Source organism: Octopus sinensis, linkage group LG24 (genome assembly GCF_006345805.1).
Source record: "Octopus sinensis linkage group LG24, ASM634580v1, whole genome shotgun sequence".
NCBI classification, from domain to species: Eukaryota; Metazoa; Mollusca; class Cephalopoda; order Octopoda; family Octopodidae; genus Octopus; species Octopus sinensis.
In genome coordinates, this window is record NC_043020.1 from 11,696,278 (window position 1) to 11,714,215 (window position 17,938).

Sequence of the window (17,938 nt, forward strand, 5' to 3'; positions counted from 1 at the left end):
TTTGTGCGTGTGTGTGTGTGTGTACGTGTTTGTTCTTCTGTGTATGTGTGTAATTGTTCTGTTTTTTTCTTGTATTTATATGTTGAGGAATGTAGAAATGATGGGAGCACTCCGTCGGTTACGACGACGAGGGTTCCGGTTGATCCGATCAACGGAACAGCCTGCTCGTGAAATTAACGTGTAAGTGGCTGAGCACTCCACAGACACGTGTACCCTTAACGTAGTTCTCGGGGATATTCAGCGTGACACAGAGAGTGACAAGGCCGGCCCTTTGAAATACAGGTACAACAGAAACAGGAAGAAAGAGTGAGAGAAAGTTGTGGTGAAAGAGTACAGCAGGGATCACCACCATCCCCTGCCGGTGCTCCTGGAGCTTTTAGGTGTTTTTGCTCAATAAACACTCACAACGCCCAATCTGGGAATCGAAATCGCGATCCTACGACCGCGAGTCCGCTGCCCTAACCACTGGGCCATTGCGCCTCCACAATGTAGAAATAACACACAGAGGAACAAACATGCACACACACACACACAAAAACAAGAACAAGCACGCACACAAACAAGAATAAGCACACACACAGAGGAACAAGCACGCACGCACAACCCATTAACTTTCTTTTCTTCCCAACTGACAATTGACAAGACAACATGTGGTCACGGAAATCACCGATTCAATGTTCACATTATTTCGAGTCAAAACGAAAGATCGCCTAAATTCCAATTGAGAACTGGGGTCGATGTAATTGACTAGGCATTCTCCCACAAAATTTCAGACCTTGTGTGTATAGCAAAAAGACTTATTATTAAAATTATATTAAAAAGACTTTTTTGCCTTCGAATCCTGCCATGGACAAAATTTGCCATTTTTTTTTTTTAGGTAACAAGCTAGCAGAATCGTTACCATGTTGTTCCAAATGCTTAGCAGTATTTCTTCAGACATTATAATCCGACTTCAAATCCTGCTTTGCCTTGGGATTGATAAAATAAAGTATCAGTCATGTACTGGATCAGGTGGGATTCTGGTTTAAGTACCCCCTTATAAACCCCTCATAACGTTTGTTTATTATTTGGAATTTTCAGAAAATTTTTGCGAATTTGGTGTTCTACACTCAGCAATTCATGCACCTATGAAAAGAAAAATTGTGATTTAAGGGCGATTTAGCTGCTATTTTTAGCTCATTACAGGACCACCTAATACTTCCCTTGTTTCTTAGTCACTCTAACAGGTATTGATATTTCTCAATACTCTTCTCTTCATAAATACATTTAATGGAATGATGGTGCTCCCAGAGGCGGTACATTGTTGGTATTTAAGCAAAAAATTGGGAATGTCTATTTTAAACTGATTTTTTTTTTTAAATCGAAAAGTGGAAATTTTAGATATATAGGGAGGGAGGTTTAAAAAATTAAAAGAATTTTTTTTTCATAGTGTATTATATATCTTTATATATAAAAGTGAAGTTGTGTGTCTGTCTCCTACGATTTAGATTCCTAACTACTCCCACATTTTGCGGTGCAGTTTAACTTATAGTCGTGATTCATATCGAGCCCTTCTGGGTATTAGCGCACGTATACGATGAGTCTACGATTTTAAAAATAATTTACCATCATTTTTTTCCATTTTAATGCATTTTTTCGCTATTAAAAAAAAGGAAGTAACTCTCTAAAAATGTCTACGATGAGTCAACGATTTAAAACAAAATTTACCATCATTTTTTTTCCATTTTTAATGCATTTTTTTGCTATTTTTTGGCTATAACTCTCTTAAAATGCTTATATAGTTATTTCCCTTACAAACCCGAGCAACGCCGGCGATACTGCTAGTATTAATATATTTGTTTAATTTTTTTATTCATTCAGGAGTGGCTGTGTGGTAAATAGCTTGCTAATCAACCACATGGTTCCAGGTTCAGTCCCACTGCATGGTACCTTGGGCAAGTGTCTTCTACTATAGCCTTGAGCCAACCAAAGCCTTGTGAGTGGATTTGGTAGACGGAAACTGAAAGAAGCCCGTCATGTATATATATATACATACATGTATGTGTGTGTATATGTTTGTGTGTGTGTCCCCCAACATCGCTTGACATCAATACTGGTGTGTTTACGCCCCTCTAACTTAGCGGTTCAGCATAAGAGACCAATAGAATAAGTACTAGACTTACAAAGAATAAATCCTGGGGTTGATTTGCTCAACTAAAGGCGGTGCTCCAGCATAGCCACAGTCAAAATGACTGAAACAAATAAAAGAATAAAAGAATTCAAATATAATATATTTAGGAATGTATTATACAATGTATATGGTGTGCTTCCAGGGAAATTTGGCTGCTATTTCTAGGAAATCAAGAAACTGTGTAGAGGCTCCCTTGCTTAGCAACCTGTTACTGAACTGAAGGAAGATAATTCTAAGCCTATAGCTATGGTAAGACCTCACCTGGAATTTGCATCACTGGTCTGGAACCCATATCTTGCCCAGGATATCAATCGTCTGGAAGCCGTTCAGCAATGTGCAACCAAAAGAATACCCTCCATCAGGCATTTGCCATATTCTGAACCATTATCAACCATCTTACAAACAATAACTCTGAGCACCTTTTCAAACTCCACCCGTCTAACACCTGTGGACATATTTACAAAGTCAGAAAACAGCACAGCTCCCATGACTTTAGGAAACATTTTTTAATGCTAAGAGTTGCTGAAGCATGGAACAAACTGCCGGCATCAGTTGTTAGTTGTCGGAGCACTGCATCCTTCAAAACTTCCATGCTTTCTGAGATTCGCCAACACTACACCTGATTTTCTCCCCTCCATACACACACAAGCATGTATCTGACTCATACATTGTTCGCTTTCCAGACATTTGTACATTACTGCATGTACTTTATACGCACCTTCTGACAGGTTGTGGTGCACCTGAGCCCTGTATACAATAATTTCATTATTATTATTATTTAAAGCCCAATGTAGAATCATCACTCCAGTTTCCTCAAAACAGGTTCCCCGAAGGAGTTCCTGGATTCCAAAACATGAAGGATCTCTTAATAAAGTCGAATAAACATTTTTCTTCTTCAGCAAAATTATATTCAACAATTCAAAAATAATATCATTATGTTAAGTTTATGTATTTGTTTTACAAGATTCTTGATGTGAAATCATGTGTTGAAACAAATATTGTTATATTTTGGGACTCTCTTTACTCTTTTACTTGTTTCAGTCATTTAACTGTGGCCATGCTGGGGCACCACCTTTAGTCAAGCAAAGTGACCCCAGGACTTATTCTTTGTAAGCCTAGTACTGATTCTGTCGGTCTCTTGCCGAACCGCTAAGTTACAGGGACGTAAACACACCAGCATTGGTTGTCAAGTGATGTTGGGAGGGGATAAAAACATATATATATACATATATACGACGGGCTTCTTCCAGTTTCTGTCTACCGAATCCACTCACAAGGCTTTGGTCGGCCCGAGGCTATAGTAGAAGACACTTGCCCAAGGTGCCACGCAGTGGGACTGAACCCGGAACCATGTGGTTGGGAAGCAAGCTACTTACCACACAGCCACTCTTCACCTATATATATATATATATACGACAGGCTTCTTTCAGTTTCCGTCTACCAAATCCACTCACAAGGCTTTGGTCGGCCCGAGGCTATACTAGAAGACACTTGCCCAAGGTGCCACGCAGTGGGACTGAACCCGGAACCATGTAGTTGGTAAGCAAGCTACTTACCACACAGCCACTCCCACTCTGTTTTTTTTTGGTGGGGGGTTGCAACCTCAGGGGTGGATGGAAAATCTCTTACTGTTAGAGAAATACCCACACACACATACACATGCAAATGCTTGCTTCATTTATCTAACACAGCATATCCACTCATGTGAATATATATATATATATATATATATATATATTTGTATACATATATGTGTGTGTGGGGGGTATGTAACACAACACACCACCCGGTCTAGGAAATGAACTCATGATCTAGCAATTGCAAGTGCAACACCCTAACTACTAGGCCATGCTTCCTCACACACGTATGTATGTATATATGAGTGTGTGTTAAGGCGCATGGCTCAGTGGATAGAGCGTCGAGCTTACGATCATGAGGTTGTGAGTTCGATTCCTGGACCGGGCTGCGTGTTGTGTTCTTGAGCAAGACACGTTATTTCACGTTGCTCCAGTTCACTCAGCTGTAGAAATGAGTTGCGACGTCACAGGTGCCAAGCTGTATCGGCCCCTTTGCCTTTCCCTTAGATAACACTGGTGGCATGGAGAGGGGAGGCCGGTATGCATGGGCGACTGCTGGCCTTCCATAAACAACATTGCCTGGGCTTGTGCCTTTGAGGGTTACTTTCTAGGAGCAATCCCATGGTCATTCATGACCGAAGGGGATCTCCCATATATATATATATATATATATACATATACACACACACACACATGTATGTATATATATATATGTATGTGTGTATATATATATATATATATATATATATATATATATATATATACATACATACATACACATACATAAATGCATACACACACACATATAAAACAATCCCTTCAAAAAAACAAGGGTTAAGTTTGGTGACAGCAAGGGCATCCAACCATAAAACCCTACTACAACTAAGTCCCTCAACCATACCGTGTTCATGTGGAAGAATACATCTTTTTTTATGTTTCTATTGTTTCATAGAGCAGTTTGGTGTTTTGTCAAATTTAATCATGTTTCCCATCAAAACAACTTGTGATCTTAGGCGAGGACCATTTTATATTTTCCATAGAAAGTCCTCCGCTATGGACTTTCCAGATAATTCTTGCTGAACCTTGTAGATATGTTTCCTGAACCTTATTGATATGTTTTCCAAGTAAGATAATGTTATTTTTTGTAAGCCTAGTACTTATTCTATCGGTCTCTTTTGCTGAACCGCTAAGTGATGGGGACATAAACACACCAGCATCGGTTGTCAAGTGATGTTGTTGGGGACAAACAGACACACAAATATATACACACAGATACATATACATAGATATATACATATATCATGGGCTTCTTTCAGTTTCTGTCTACTAAATTCACTCACAAGGTTTTGGTCGGCCTGAGGCTATAGTAGAAGACACTTGCCCAAGGTGCTACGCAGTGGGACTGAACCTGGAATCATGTGGTTGGTAAGCAAGCTACTTACCACACACCCACTCCTACACCTATTTCATCATTTGCTTTTTAATACAGTAGGTTTTCTGGCAGGTAAATGAGTTCAGGGTGAAGAGTATTTTTAAAATGTGTGAAACACGGTCAGTAGATTTAGCACGTTCTCTCTGTGCTACATCATTAATGTGATTAATTAATTAATTAGACACACACTATATATATTATTTTATATATATATATATATATATATATATATATATATTGTTTTAATTTATTTTTCTCAACCTTGAGCACCTTAAATGACTGATATACAATCTCGAAGCCCTAATTTCTTTATCTTCCCTATTTTTAGTTCACTGAGGTGGTAGTAGAGATGCAGTTTAATCCTGATTTTCGTCGTCGTTGTCGTCGTCAACACCATCATCATCATCTTCATCACCACTGGTAAATGAGTAATGTAAGAGGTCGATTTCTAACAAGCCAAAACCTTAAATGCAGTTTCGGTCCTTGGTTGAAGCCATTTCATCTTTGAACACCAATGGCCCTTGAAAAATGCATGAACATCACAACATTATCTTTCCCTTCACCCAACCATATCAAACCTTGTGCCTAGTCAACATAAATTTTTATCTGTCTCATACATTCCGGTTTATATTCTGATGCCAGCGCCGCCTTGGCTGGCTTCCGTGCCAGTGGCACGTTAAAAGCACCAACCAATCATGGCCGATGCCGGACTCCCCTGGCACCTGTGCAGGTGGCACGTAAAAAGCACCCACTACACTCGCGGAGTGGTTGGCATTAGGAAGGGCATCCAGCTGTAGAAACTCTGCCTCATCAGACTGGAGCCTGGTGCAGCCCCTGGCTTCCCAGACCCCGGTCGAACCATCCAACCCATGCTAGTGAGGAAAATGGACATTAAACGACGATGATGATGATGATGATGATTGCACTCATGACTGCTAGATTGTGGTTTCAATTCTTAAACTGGACAGTGCATTGCGTTCCTGAGCAAAAGACTTCACATCACATTGTTCTGCAGTCACTTCAACATCTGATGCATAGTACACCATGCACCTGTACAGGTAATATCAATTTGATGGAGAAAGTGGTGGTGATGATGAACACAACCCATGACAAACCATCACTAATATAGCTCCTTCTCAAAGGTGGCGAGCTGGCAGAAACGTTAGCATGCTGGGTGAAATGCTTAGTGGTATTTCGTCTGTCTTTACGTTCTGAGTTCAAATTCCACTGAGGTCAACTTTGCCTTTCATCCTTTTGGGGGTCAATAAATTAAGTACTGGAGTCGATCCCAAAAAATTTAGGGCCTTGTCCCTAGAGTAGAAAAGAATATAATCTTCTTTATATATAAAAGTGAAGTTGTGTGTCTGTCTCTTATGATTTAGATTCCTAACTACTCCCACATTTTGCGGTGCAGTTTAACCAAAAGCGGGTATCTTATAGTCATGATTCCTATCGAGCCCTTCTGGGTATTAGCGCGCGTCTACGATGAGTCTACGATTTTAAAAAAGATTTACCATCATTTCTTCCCATTTTTATTGCATTTTTTGCTATTATATAAGGGAAGTAACGCTCTAAAAATGCTTATATAGTTATTTCCCTTACAAACCCGAGCAACGCCGGGCGATACTGCTAGTTTCTTCTAAAACCTACAATAAAACCTCTAATTATTCCTGCCAATATAACTCTTATATACCCAATTGAAGAATAAGCAAGCTATCTTTTTATATCACTTTGTCCTTCACAGAAATAGAAGTTATGATGGTAGCTGAGAGCAGGACACTTCACCTTTCCTGTAAATAAACCAGTTGTAAATAGCATTTATGCTTGAAGTTTTTTCTCTTCGCCTGCCAAAAGCCTGAACTACATAAAGGGCCTCCGTGCTGGTGGCACTTAAAAAACACCATCCGAGCGTGGCCGTTCGCCAGCCTCGTCTGGCACCTGTGTTGGTGGCACATAAAAAGCATTCACTACACTCACGGAGTGGTTGGGTGAAGGGAAAGATAATGTTGTGATGTTCATGCATTTTTCAAGGGCCATTGGGGTTCAAAGATGAAATGGCTTCAACCAAGGACCGAAACTGCATTTAAGGTTTTGGCTTGTCAGAAGTTGACCTCTTACATTACTCATTTACTAGTGGTGATGAAGATGATGATGATGGTGTTGATGACGACAACGACGACGACGATGATGATAATGACGACGACGAAAATCTACTCCCTATAAACAAACAACGGTCTATATAATTATATAACTCATCATCATCATCGTTTAACGTCCGTTTTCCGCGCTAGCACGGGTTGGACGGTTCGACCGTGGTCTGGGAAGCCAGGGGCTGCACCAGGCTCCAGTCTGATCTGGCAGTGTTTCTACAGCTGGATGCCCTTCCTAACGCCAACCACTCCGCGAGTGTAGTGGGTGCTTTTTACGTGCCACCTGCACAGGTGCCAGAGGGGTCTGGCATCGGCCACGATTGGTTGGTGCTTTTTATGTGCCACCGGCACAGAAGCCAGTCGAGGCGGCGCTGGCATCGGCCACGTTCGGATGGTGCATTTTATGTGCCACCGGCACAGAAGCCAGTCGAGGCGGTGCTGGCATCGGCCACGTTCGGATGGTGCTTTTTATGTGCCACCGGCACAGAAGCCAGTCGGGGCGGTGCTGGCATCATTACCAAAAAATTTAAATGACCCCCCATAACCCCTAATTTTAATAATTCGTTAGCCAAAATCATTGACCCTGTATCATTGATCATTGTATTAATGAATAATCTACAGCACAAACATTTGAACTCTATAAACAAATCATCTGTGCAGGTCATCAAGCAAGAAATTGTAGAACCCTCATTTGTCATTTACATCAAAAAAGTCTGTGTTACTGAGACAGAAAACATGATATATGGACGCGTAAGAATTAGCATGTAACAGGATCTGTTATCGATTCCCTGAAAGGGTGTCGATCCGATCCAGTCACATACAATTTTAGTAAGACAATACAGACGAAGTCAGGTTGTAGGTAAAAGACAGCAGTTCATTTATTTGTTGCGATGGAGTACGTGTGTCTGATGGGAGAAGGACAGCCTCTGATGTACAGCTTCTTGTTCGTTTTGTTGAAGAGGTTCGATGGTCGTTGGCGGCTAAGTCGGTGAGTTTATCAGAGCCTGCGAAATGTACGTCCGATCGCGTTCGCTGACTTGCCAGAGAGAAGGATTTGAGTTTGGCGGGCCTAAGGGAACGTTTCCCGCACATGCGCATGGGGAAGACTTCCGGTGGCCACCCGGAAGTAGTCCCATTCTGCGCATGCGCGCTGAACCCTACACAGTAGCATCACTACAAGCACTTCCTTCTCTAAGCCTAGATTCGAAACCGAATCCAAGAATTCTTGGTCGTCCAAACCACAGCGATCAACAGGAGCGAAAAAAAGGTTTCCCTTGTTCTGTCAAAAATTGATTGATCATCTCCCTTTGATCTGCGACCTCAGCCATGTCAGTTCAACTGGACAAGCGCTGACCTACTTGAGAGGCAGTTGGATGGAACCTAAACTCGCCTCCTTATGAGAGCTCAAAATCTCTCGTGGAAGCGCCATCCAACCAAAATGCAAATATATGGGAAACTACCACCTGTGTCATCTCTTGTGAAAGGTAGGAGAGTCCAGTTTGCTGGACATTGTTGTAGAGCTGAAAAAGAAGTAATTTCTACTCTTCTCCTCTGGAAGCCATCTACTCGCAATACCAGAGGGCGCACACTCTCCTACCCTGATGTAATCTCCAGGGATACAGGCATCCAGCAACAGGACCTCCGTAATGCCATGATGGACCGTGAAGTCTGGCGTAGCATGGTAAATTCCATTGTCTCGACCACGGTCGAACAATGATGATGACAGGTAGTAACTCTGTTGCAGTATGTCTATCTTTCTAGCTGTCTCAAATATTATAAATACAAGGGAAAAACAGAGAACACAATCACAGCGGAGACGGCAGCACACAGATCTATCTCGCCCTGCATTTTGGCAGACAGAGAGAAATGCCCACAGTATCTATCGACTACTGTTTCGAATGATTCACGCACACACTCACACACAAACATGTTCATTTTTAATATGTGTTCTATACAAGCAATTCGTAGCATTTGCTTACATTTGTATGTAGTGTACTTATAACCCTGGAGGCGCAATGGCCCAGTGGTTAGGCCAGCGGACTCGCGGTCATAGGATCGCGGTTTCGATTCCCAGACCGGGCTTTGTGAGTGTTTATTGAGCGAAAACACCTAAAAGCTCCACGAGGCTCCGGCAGGGGATGGTGGTGATCCCTGCTGTACTCTTTCACCACAACTTTCTCTCACTCTTACTTCCTGTTTCTGTTGTACCTGTATTTCAAAGGGCCGGCCTTGTCACTCTCTGTGTCACGCTGAATATCCCCGAGAACTACGTCAAGGGTACACATGTCTGTGGAGTGCTCAGCCACTTACACGTTAATTTCACGAGCAGGCTGTTCTGTTGATTCGGATCAACCGGAACCCTCGTCGTCGTAACCGACGGAGTGCTTCCACTTATAACCCTGTAAATAAATCCCTTTTTAATCATGAAACAATTTATGTATTTATTTACATACACACACATCCACTACAGACACAATAGTTCCTTCCTTTGTGCCAATCTCTAATTGTTAAGGGAACATGTGGAAGGGGCAGACCTAGGAAGATGTGGGACAAAGTGGTGAGAAAGGATCTGCAGATGTTGGGACTCACAGAGAAGACAGAGGACTGAGACCCCTGGCAGTTTGCTGTGCTTGGAAAAACACATCAAGCTAAGTAAAAGCATGGTTACCCTTGCAACCCTCTCCAGCAGAGCATCCCTAATCTCATGGGCGTGTAGGTGCTGGTGTCATGTAAAAAGCATCCGTGCCAGTCCTGCATAAAAGTACTCAGTACACTCTGTAAAGTAGTTGGTGTTAGGAAGGGCGTCCAACCATAGAAACCATGCTAAAACAGACAGGGATCCTGAACAGCCCTTCAGCTCCTGTCAAACTGTCCAACCCATGACAGTTTGGAAAACGGACATTAAATGATGATGATGATGATGATGTTCCAATATGAAACCTCGTCACTTCTTATTGTAACAATGAAAAAACATCTTAACTGAGACAGTTCTATATTTAAGAGATGAGGAATTTATGTACATTATGCCCACGGGCATATGGTGTAGTGGTTAAGAGCACGGGGTACTAACCCCAAGATTCCAAGTTCGATTCCAGGCAGTAAACTGAATAATAATAATAATAATAATGATAATGATAACAACAACATCAAAAAATACCTTAGGAATGAGAACCCAGGTTTGAAATTTCCTCAAGACACCTGAAGAAGGCTGGAGGGTATATCAGCCGAAACGTTGTGTTAACAACAAACAAGATGAGGACAAATATCCATCAAATGGATTAATGGCGCAGGAGTGGCTGTGTGATAAGTAGCTTGCTTACCAACCACATGGTTCCGGGTTCAGTCCCACTGCGTGGCACCTTGGGCAAGTGTCTTCTACTATAGCCTCGGGCCGACCAAAGCCTTGTGAGTGGATTTGGTAGACGGAAACTAAAAAGAAGCCCGTCGTATATATGTATATATATATATGTGTGTGTGTGTTTGTGTGTCTGTCCCCCTAGCATTGCTTGACAACTGATGCTGGTGTGTTTATGTCGCCGTTACTTAGCGGTTCGGCAAAAGGGACCGATAGAATAAGTACTGGGCTTACAAAAGAATAAGTCCCGGAGTCGAGTTGCTCGATTAAAGGCGGTGCTCCAGCATGGCCGCAGTCAAATGACTGAAACAAGTAAAAGAGTAAGAGTAATGCAAATAATCTAAATTGAGACATCAACAATATACGCTTCATCCCTTATTTCTTTTTTAACCCCTCTGGGCTTATTGTTGCTGTTTTACCCAATGTCATCCCTCAGTGAGCAGACTTTTTATCTTGTCAAAAGGTCAAAGGTATTTTGTCTATGTATGTCTAGGACAACGCTGTCTTATGTGTTGTTTTTTCGGTGTTAAAAGAATTATTTAAAGATGAATTAGTTGTTATTTCTAGCGTGTTTAGTGACCACATCGAAGGTCCCTAAATGGTAATATATCACTGAATCAAGTTTGTGGTTCTGAACTAGAATGAAGGTGATTAGTCTTAAGCCTTTGAATTATGTCCCTTTATGTTCCTAGTTTTTATTTCCCACTTGTGTTTTCAAATAAGAAACAGCCAGGGCCTATACAGAGTCAGATTTAGACCAAGTGGAGGCCCCTGGGCCAATAGTTTTATTGGTGGGGTGGGGGCTACAATTTTGTGCATGGAATTTTGACTCTTTCGGTGAAAACGACAGGAGTACTCTTTTACTCTTTACTTGTTTCAGTCATTTGACTGCGGCCATGCTGCGGCACCGCCTTTAGTCGAGCAAATCGACCCTGGGACTTATTCTTTGTAAGCCCAGTACTTATTCTATCGGTCTCTTTTGCCAAACCGCTAAGTGACGGCGACGTAAACACACCAGCATCGGTTGTCAAGCAATGCTAGGGGGACAAACACAGACACACAAACATATATACGACAGGCTTCTTTCAGTTTCTGTCTACCAAATCCACTCACAAGGCTTTGGTCGGGCCGAGGCTATAGTAGAAGACACTTGTCCAAGATGCCACGCAGTGGGACTGAACCCAGAACCATGTGGTTGGTTAGCAGCTACTTACCACACAGCCAGTCCTGTGCCTATTGTGTCAAATAACGTTGTAATTCTCAATCATATTTTGTTGTGGAACCCAGTTACGAGTTTTTCACAAAAATCCCAGGACCCTATCCTATGTCTTATGGACAACCCCTACCTCCTTAGTTAAAAAGAAAACATTAACCCTTTAGCATTCAAACAGGCCATACCTGGCCACAAATATTCTACCTGTTTTGTGTTTTAATAATGGAAGGCAAGGTTTATGATATCAGAGGAATATCATCTCCTTCCATCATTCTTCTTCTTCATCATCATCATCATCATCGTTTAACATCCGCTTTCCATGCTAGCATGGGTTGGACGGTTCAACTGGGGTCTGGGAAGCCCGAAGGCTGCACCAGGCCCAGTCAGATCTGGCAGTGTTTCTACAGCTGGATGCCCTTCCTAACGCCAACCACTCCGTGAGTGTAGTGAATGCTTTTTATGTGCCATCGACACAGGTGCCAGACGAGGCTGGCGAACGGCCACGCTCAGATGGTGTTTTTTACGTGCCACCAGCACGGAGGCCCTTTATGTAGTTCAGGCTTTCGGCAGGCTGAGAGAAAAAACTTCAAGCATAAATGCTATTTACAACTGGTTTATTTACAGGAAAAGTGAAGTGTCCTGCTCTCAGCTACCATCATAAGCTCTGTTAGTGTGGGCACATTGCCTCTGGAGATAGACAGGCAGAAAAGCTCAGCCAGTGCTGCTGTGGTGAATGGCGCCAAAAGTGACAGGTCTGAATGGTTTCCCGTTTATATAGTTTCCATCGTGAGCCTCGTGATCTTGCGCATGGCAAATGGATGCAGGTGAGGTCTCACTCCAGTCTTGGAGATAGCAATGGCTGCCATGAGATCTCATCAAATATGGCACTGGCGGATTGTGCTGCTACAATGTCATTCTAAAAATAAACAATCACAGCATCGAAATCTTGAGACAATGTATGATTGATTTAAAACAATGTGAACAAATTAGCATTACACTTAATTAACAAATCTGATTGCTAAAGGGTTAAATGAATGAACTGTTTTAAAAGAGACAAGTGAGACCATAACCCGTGGCCCCTACCTGGGACGTAGCCAGCCCACTTATGCATACCTTTCCTTCTTGTGACAGAAACCCTACTTGTGAAGACGTGGTGAGGCAAGTGAAAATCGAAATTGAAATCGTTCAACATCAATGGAAATTGTAGCTGTGATACCAGTGCCGGTGGCAGGTAAGAGAACCATCCGAACGTGGCCATTGCCAGCGCCGCCCCAACTGGCCTCCGTGCCAGTGGCACGTAAAAAGCACCATTCAATTGTGGCTGTTTGCCAGCCTCGTCTGGCCCCCGTGCTGGTGGCACGTAAAAAGCACCATCCGATTGTGGCCGTTGCCAGCCTTGTCTGGCCCCCGTGCTGGTGGCACATAAAAAGCATCATCCGATCGTGGCCGTTTGCCAGCCTCGTCTGGCACCTGTGCAGGTGGCACATAAAAAGCACCCACTACACTCTTGGAGTGGTTGGCGTTAGGAAGGGCATCCAGCTGTAGAAACGCTGAAAGATCAGAATGGAGCCTGGCGCAGCCTTCTGGCTTCCCAGACCCCAGTTGAACCGTCCAACCCATGCTAGCATGGAAAACGGATGTTAAACGATGATGATGAAGCCGTTGATGATCATGACTTGTTCTTCCGTTTATTTCTGCTTCTTACTACATCACCCAGGTCTTTCTCTCTCAGCCATTTCATTCTCTTCTTCATCCAATCAAACATCTTCAATCTCCGCCTTCCTCTCTCGCTCTCCTTCCTTCCAGCTCAGTATCCACCATGTAATGCTCCATTCCATCATCATCATCATCATTGTTTAACGTCCGTTTTCCATGCTAGCATGGGTTGGACGGTTCGACCGGAGTCTGGGAAGCCAGAAAGCTGCACCAGGTTCCAGTCTGATCTGGCAGTGTTTCTACAGCTGGATGCCCTTCCTAACGCCAACCACTCCATGAGTGTAGTGGGTGTTTTTACGTGCCACCGGCACAGGAGCCAGTGGAGGCTGGCAAACAGCCATGATCGGTTGGTGCTTTTAACGTGCCACCGGCACGGAAGCTAGTCAAGGCAGCGCTGGTATCGGCCACGTTCGGATGGTGCTTTTTATGTCCCACCGGCACAGAAGCCAGTTGAGGCGGCACTGGCATCGGCCACGTTCAGATGGTGCTTTTTATGTCCCACCGGCACTGGCATCGGCCATGTTCAGATGGTGCTTTTCATGTCCCACCGGCACAGAAGCCAGTCGAGGCGGCACTGGCATCGGCCACGTTCGGATGGTGCTTTTTATGTGCCACCGGCACAGAAGCCAGTCGAGGCAGCGCTGGCATTGGCCACGTTCGGATGGTGCTTTTTATGTGTCTCTAAGAAAATGACCAACAAATCTCCACTGTCTCTCTCTGATAGTATCCATTAACTGTCTCTTCAATTTCATCTTCTTCAACATTTCCACATTCGTCACCCTCTGTACCCATGAGATTCTAAGCATTTTTTCTATAAAACCACATTTCTGCAGCTTTGAGTCTCTTCTCCATGACTTTGCTTATCGTTCAAGACTCACAGCTTTTGTATTTGGTTTGCAAGATTCTTTATGTGAATTCATGTGTTGAAGCATATTTTATTGTGCCTGGGAAGAGTTATTCGGTTTTAATGTCTCATTAACCCTTTCGTTACCAACCCGGCCAAAACCGGCTCTGGCTCAGTAGTATAAATGTCTTGTTTTCATTAGTTTTTCATTAAAATTTACCACCAAACCTTAGTCACAATTTATGTTCCTAACACAAGCTTAATGATAACTAAGTTATTTTACTAAATTCATTGTTATATTTAAAACAATTGAAAGAAATTTTGAGCATCTCAACATAAATACAGTAACAAAAGGGTTAATTAACACACTCCCTTGACCACAAATGGCCTGAACTCTTTTCTTCCTTGACCACAACTGGCCTGAACTCTTTGCATGAACACCACCCTGTACATAACTCCATGTCCCCCTACATGGCCTTGCTTTTTGCTTTTTGAGTCAAAAAATTAACTTAACTTAACACTCAATGGTTTGATTTGAAAGAGAGAGAGAGGAAGAGAAGAAAAGGACATTCAGTAAATTGGAGCCGTTTTAATTGTCCTTTATAATCACATGAAATAATCATGTCATCGACATTTTAATTGTGCTAAATGACATGTATTGCCTGTGGAGAGGTCACAGTAGATAACCTACAGGTCATTTGACAGGCAGCACACACTTCGTCTCACGTTGGCCTGTGATCTCTTCAACACCTGACACGTGGTGCACAGTTCACCTGATCAGACAACCTTGATTTTTTTGTTGTTTATTCCTTCTTGAGCCATGCCTGGCTCATAAGGGCCGGTTTCCCGGTTACCTTGGCGTATGGGTTCCCCACCTGGATGGGACGCCAGTCCATCGCAGGTGAGCTGCATGATGCAGGAGGAAAGAGTGAGAGAAAGTTGTGGCGAAAGAGTCAGCAGAAGTTCATCATTACCTTCTTCCGGAGCCGCATGGAGCTTAGGTGTTTTTGCTCATAAGCACTCACATTGCCCGGTCTGAGATTCGAACCCGCGATCCCTCGACCGCAAGTCCGCTGCTCTAACCACTAGGCCATGTGCCTCCACCCAACCTTGATTTGATGGAGAGAGTGAGATGATGTGCGGCACAAACATTTGATCATTATAGACAAATCATTTGTGCAAGTTGTTCGGCAAAAACTAAACACTCATATCTAATATATCATCTTCGACAGGAGAATTCACCATGTATGTGTGTGTATATAAGACCCCCTTCGGTCATGACTGACCGTGAGATTGCACCTAGAAAGTTACCCTCTCAGGCACAAGTCCGGGCAAGGTTGTTTATGGGAGACCAGCAGTCGCCCATGCATACCGGCCTCCCCTCTCCACGCCACCAGTGTTATCTAAGGGAAAGGCAAAGGGGCTGATACAGCTTGGCACCAGTGACGTCGCAACTCATTTCTATAGCTGAGTGAACTGGAGCAACGTGAAATAAAGTGTCCTGCTCAAGAATACAACACGCAACCCAGTCCAGGATTCGAACCCACAACCTCATGGTCATAAGCTTGTCGCTCTGACCACTGCACAAGACTAATAACCTGGTGTAGAACTCAATATGTGAATGCTTCAGGACACAATGTTAGATGTGTATAGAGTGGTAAATAAAAACAAAGTAGGAGTAGCTGTGTGGTAAGTAGCTTGCTTACCAACCACATGGTTCCAGGTTCAGTCCCATTGTGTGGCATCTTAGGCAAGTGTCTTCTACTATAGCCTCGGGCCGACCAAAGCCTTGTGAGTGGATTTGGTAGACGGAATCTGAAAGAAGCCCATCGTATATATACATACATGCATATATATATATATTATTAATAAAAAAATTCGACCAACCTTGTCTGATTTTCACGTTTTATTACAATTTATAATGATATATAAGATAATATATATAATTGATAAAATAAAATGAAATAGTAGAATGTTAAATATTCATTCTGATTGAACTAGTACTTTCATGCTGAATTCTGCAATCTTCGGGTTCATGTATAGTGTTGACAGTCATGCTTCACAATTTTTGACTGTAGCAAGATGATTGATTCTGTGCTATAAATACAGCTGGGTAGGCTCCAGAGTGCTAGGTTTTGCAAATATATATATATGTATGTGTGTGTGTGTATGTCTTTGTTTGTCCCTCCAACATCGCTTGACAACCGATGCTGGTGTGTTTACGTCCCCGTAACTTAGCGGTTCGGCTTAAGAGACCGATAGAATAAGTACTAGGCTTACAAAGAGTAAGTCCTGGGGTCGATTTACTCGACTAAAAGGCGGTGCTCCAGCATGGCCACAGTCAAATGAGTAAAAGACACCAGAAAAACAAAGGCTATGTAATGAACCTCATTAGCTTGCAGCTGTTTCTTCTATACTCTTTTACTTGTTTCAGTCATTTGACTGTGGCCATGCTGGAGCACCGCCTTTAGTCGAGCAAATCAACCCCAGGACTTATTCTTTGTAAGCCTAGTACTTATTATATCGGTCTCTTATTGCTGAACCGCTAAGTTGCAGGAACATAAACACACCAGCATCGGTTGTCAAGCGATGTTGGAGGGACAAAACACAGACACACAAGCATACACACACACACATACATATATATGATGGGCTTCTTTCAGTTTCCATCTACCAAATCCACTCACAAGGCTTTGGTCAGCCTGAGGCTATAGAAGACACTTGCCGAAGGTGCCACGCAGTGGGACTGAACCCGGAACCATGTGGTTGGTAAACAAGCTACTTACCACACAGCCACTCCTGTGCCTATATTTTTTTTCCTAGATAATACTTCTAAATGAGATTTTCATCAAAAGATTCTTCTGAAGAAGCACATTCTTTTAAACCCAATTAATCAATAATTTTCTTTTAAAATAAGATATTTTGATTGAAATAAATTTTTCTCCTTACTCTCCTATTATTGATCTCACATATTTGACTTAACTTTTTTTTTCAATGAACCAAAGTTCACTTATTTTATCTCAAAATGTAGCTTAGAAGTGGACCATCATCATCATCGTTTAACATCCATTTTCCATGCTAGCATGGGTTGGATGTTTTGACCGGGGTCTGGGAAGCCAGGCGGCTGCACCAGGCTCCAATCTTGATCTGGCAGTGTTTCTACAGCTGGATGCCTTTCCTAACGCCTTTCCAACCACTCCATGAGCGTAGTGGATGTTTTTTACGTGCCACTGGCACAGGGGCCAGAGGAGGCTGGCAAACGACCACGATCGGTTGGTGCTTTTACGTGTCACTGATATGGACGCCAGTCAGGTGGCGCTGGCATCTGCCACGTTCGGACGATGCCTTTTACGTGTCACTGGCACGGGTATCTTAACTACAATTTCCATTTGATTTTTATTTTGATGTTGGTGTTTGTTTGTTTGTTGAGTGAAGCGGTCTTCGTCCCAGCTGTAGTGGGAGAAGTCCGAAACGTGGTCCT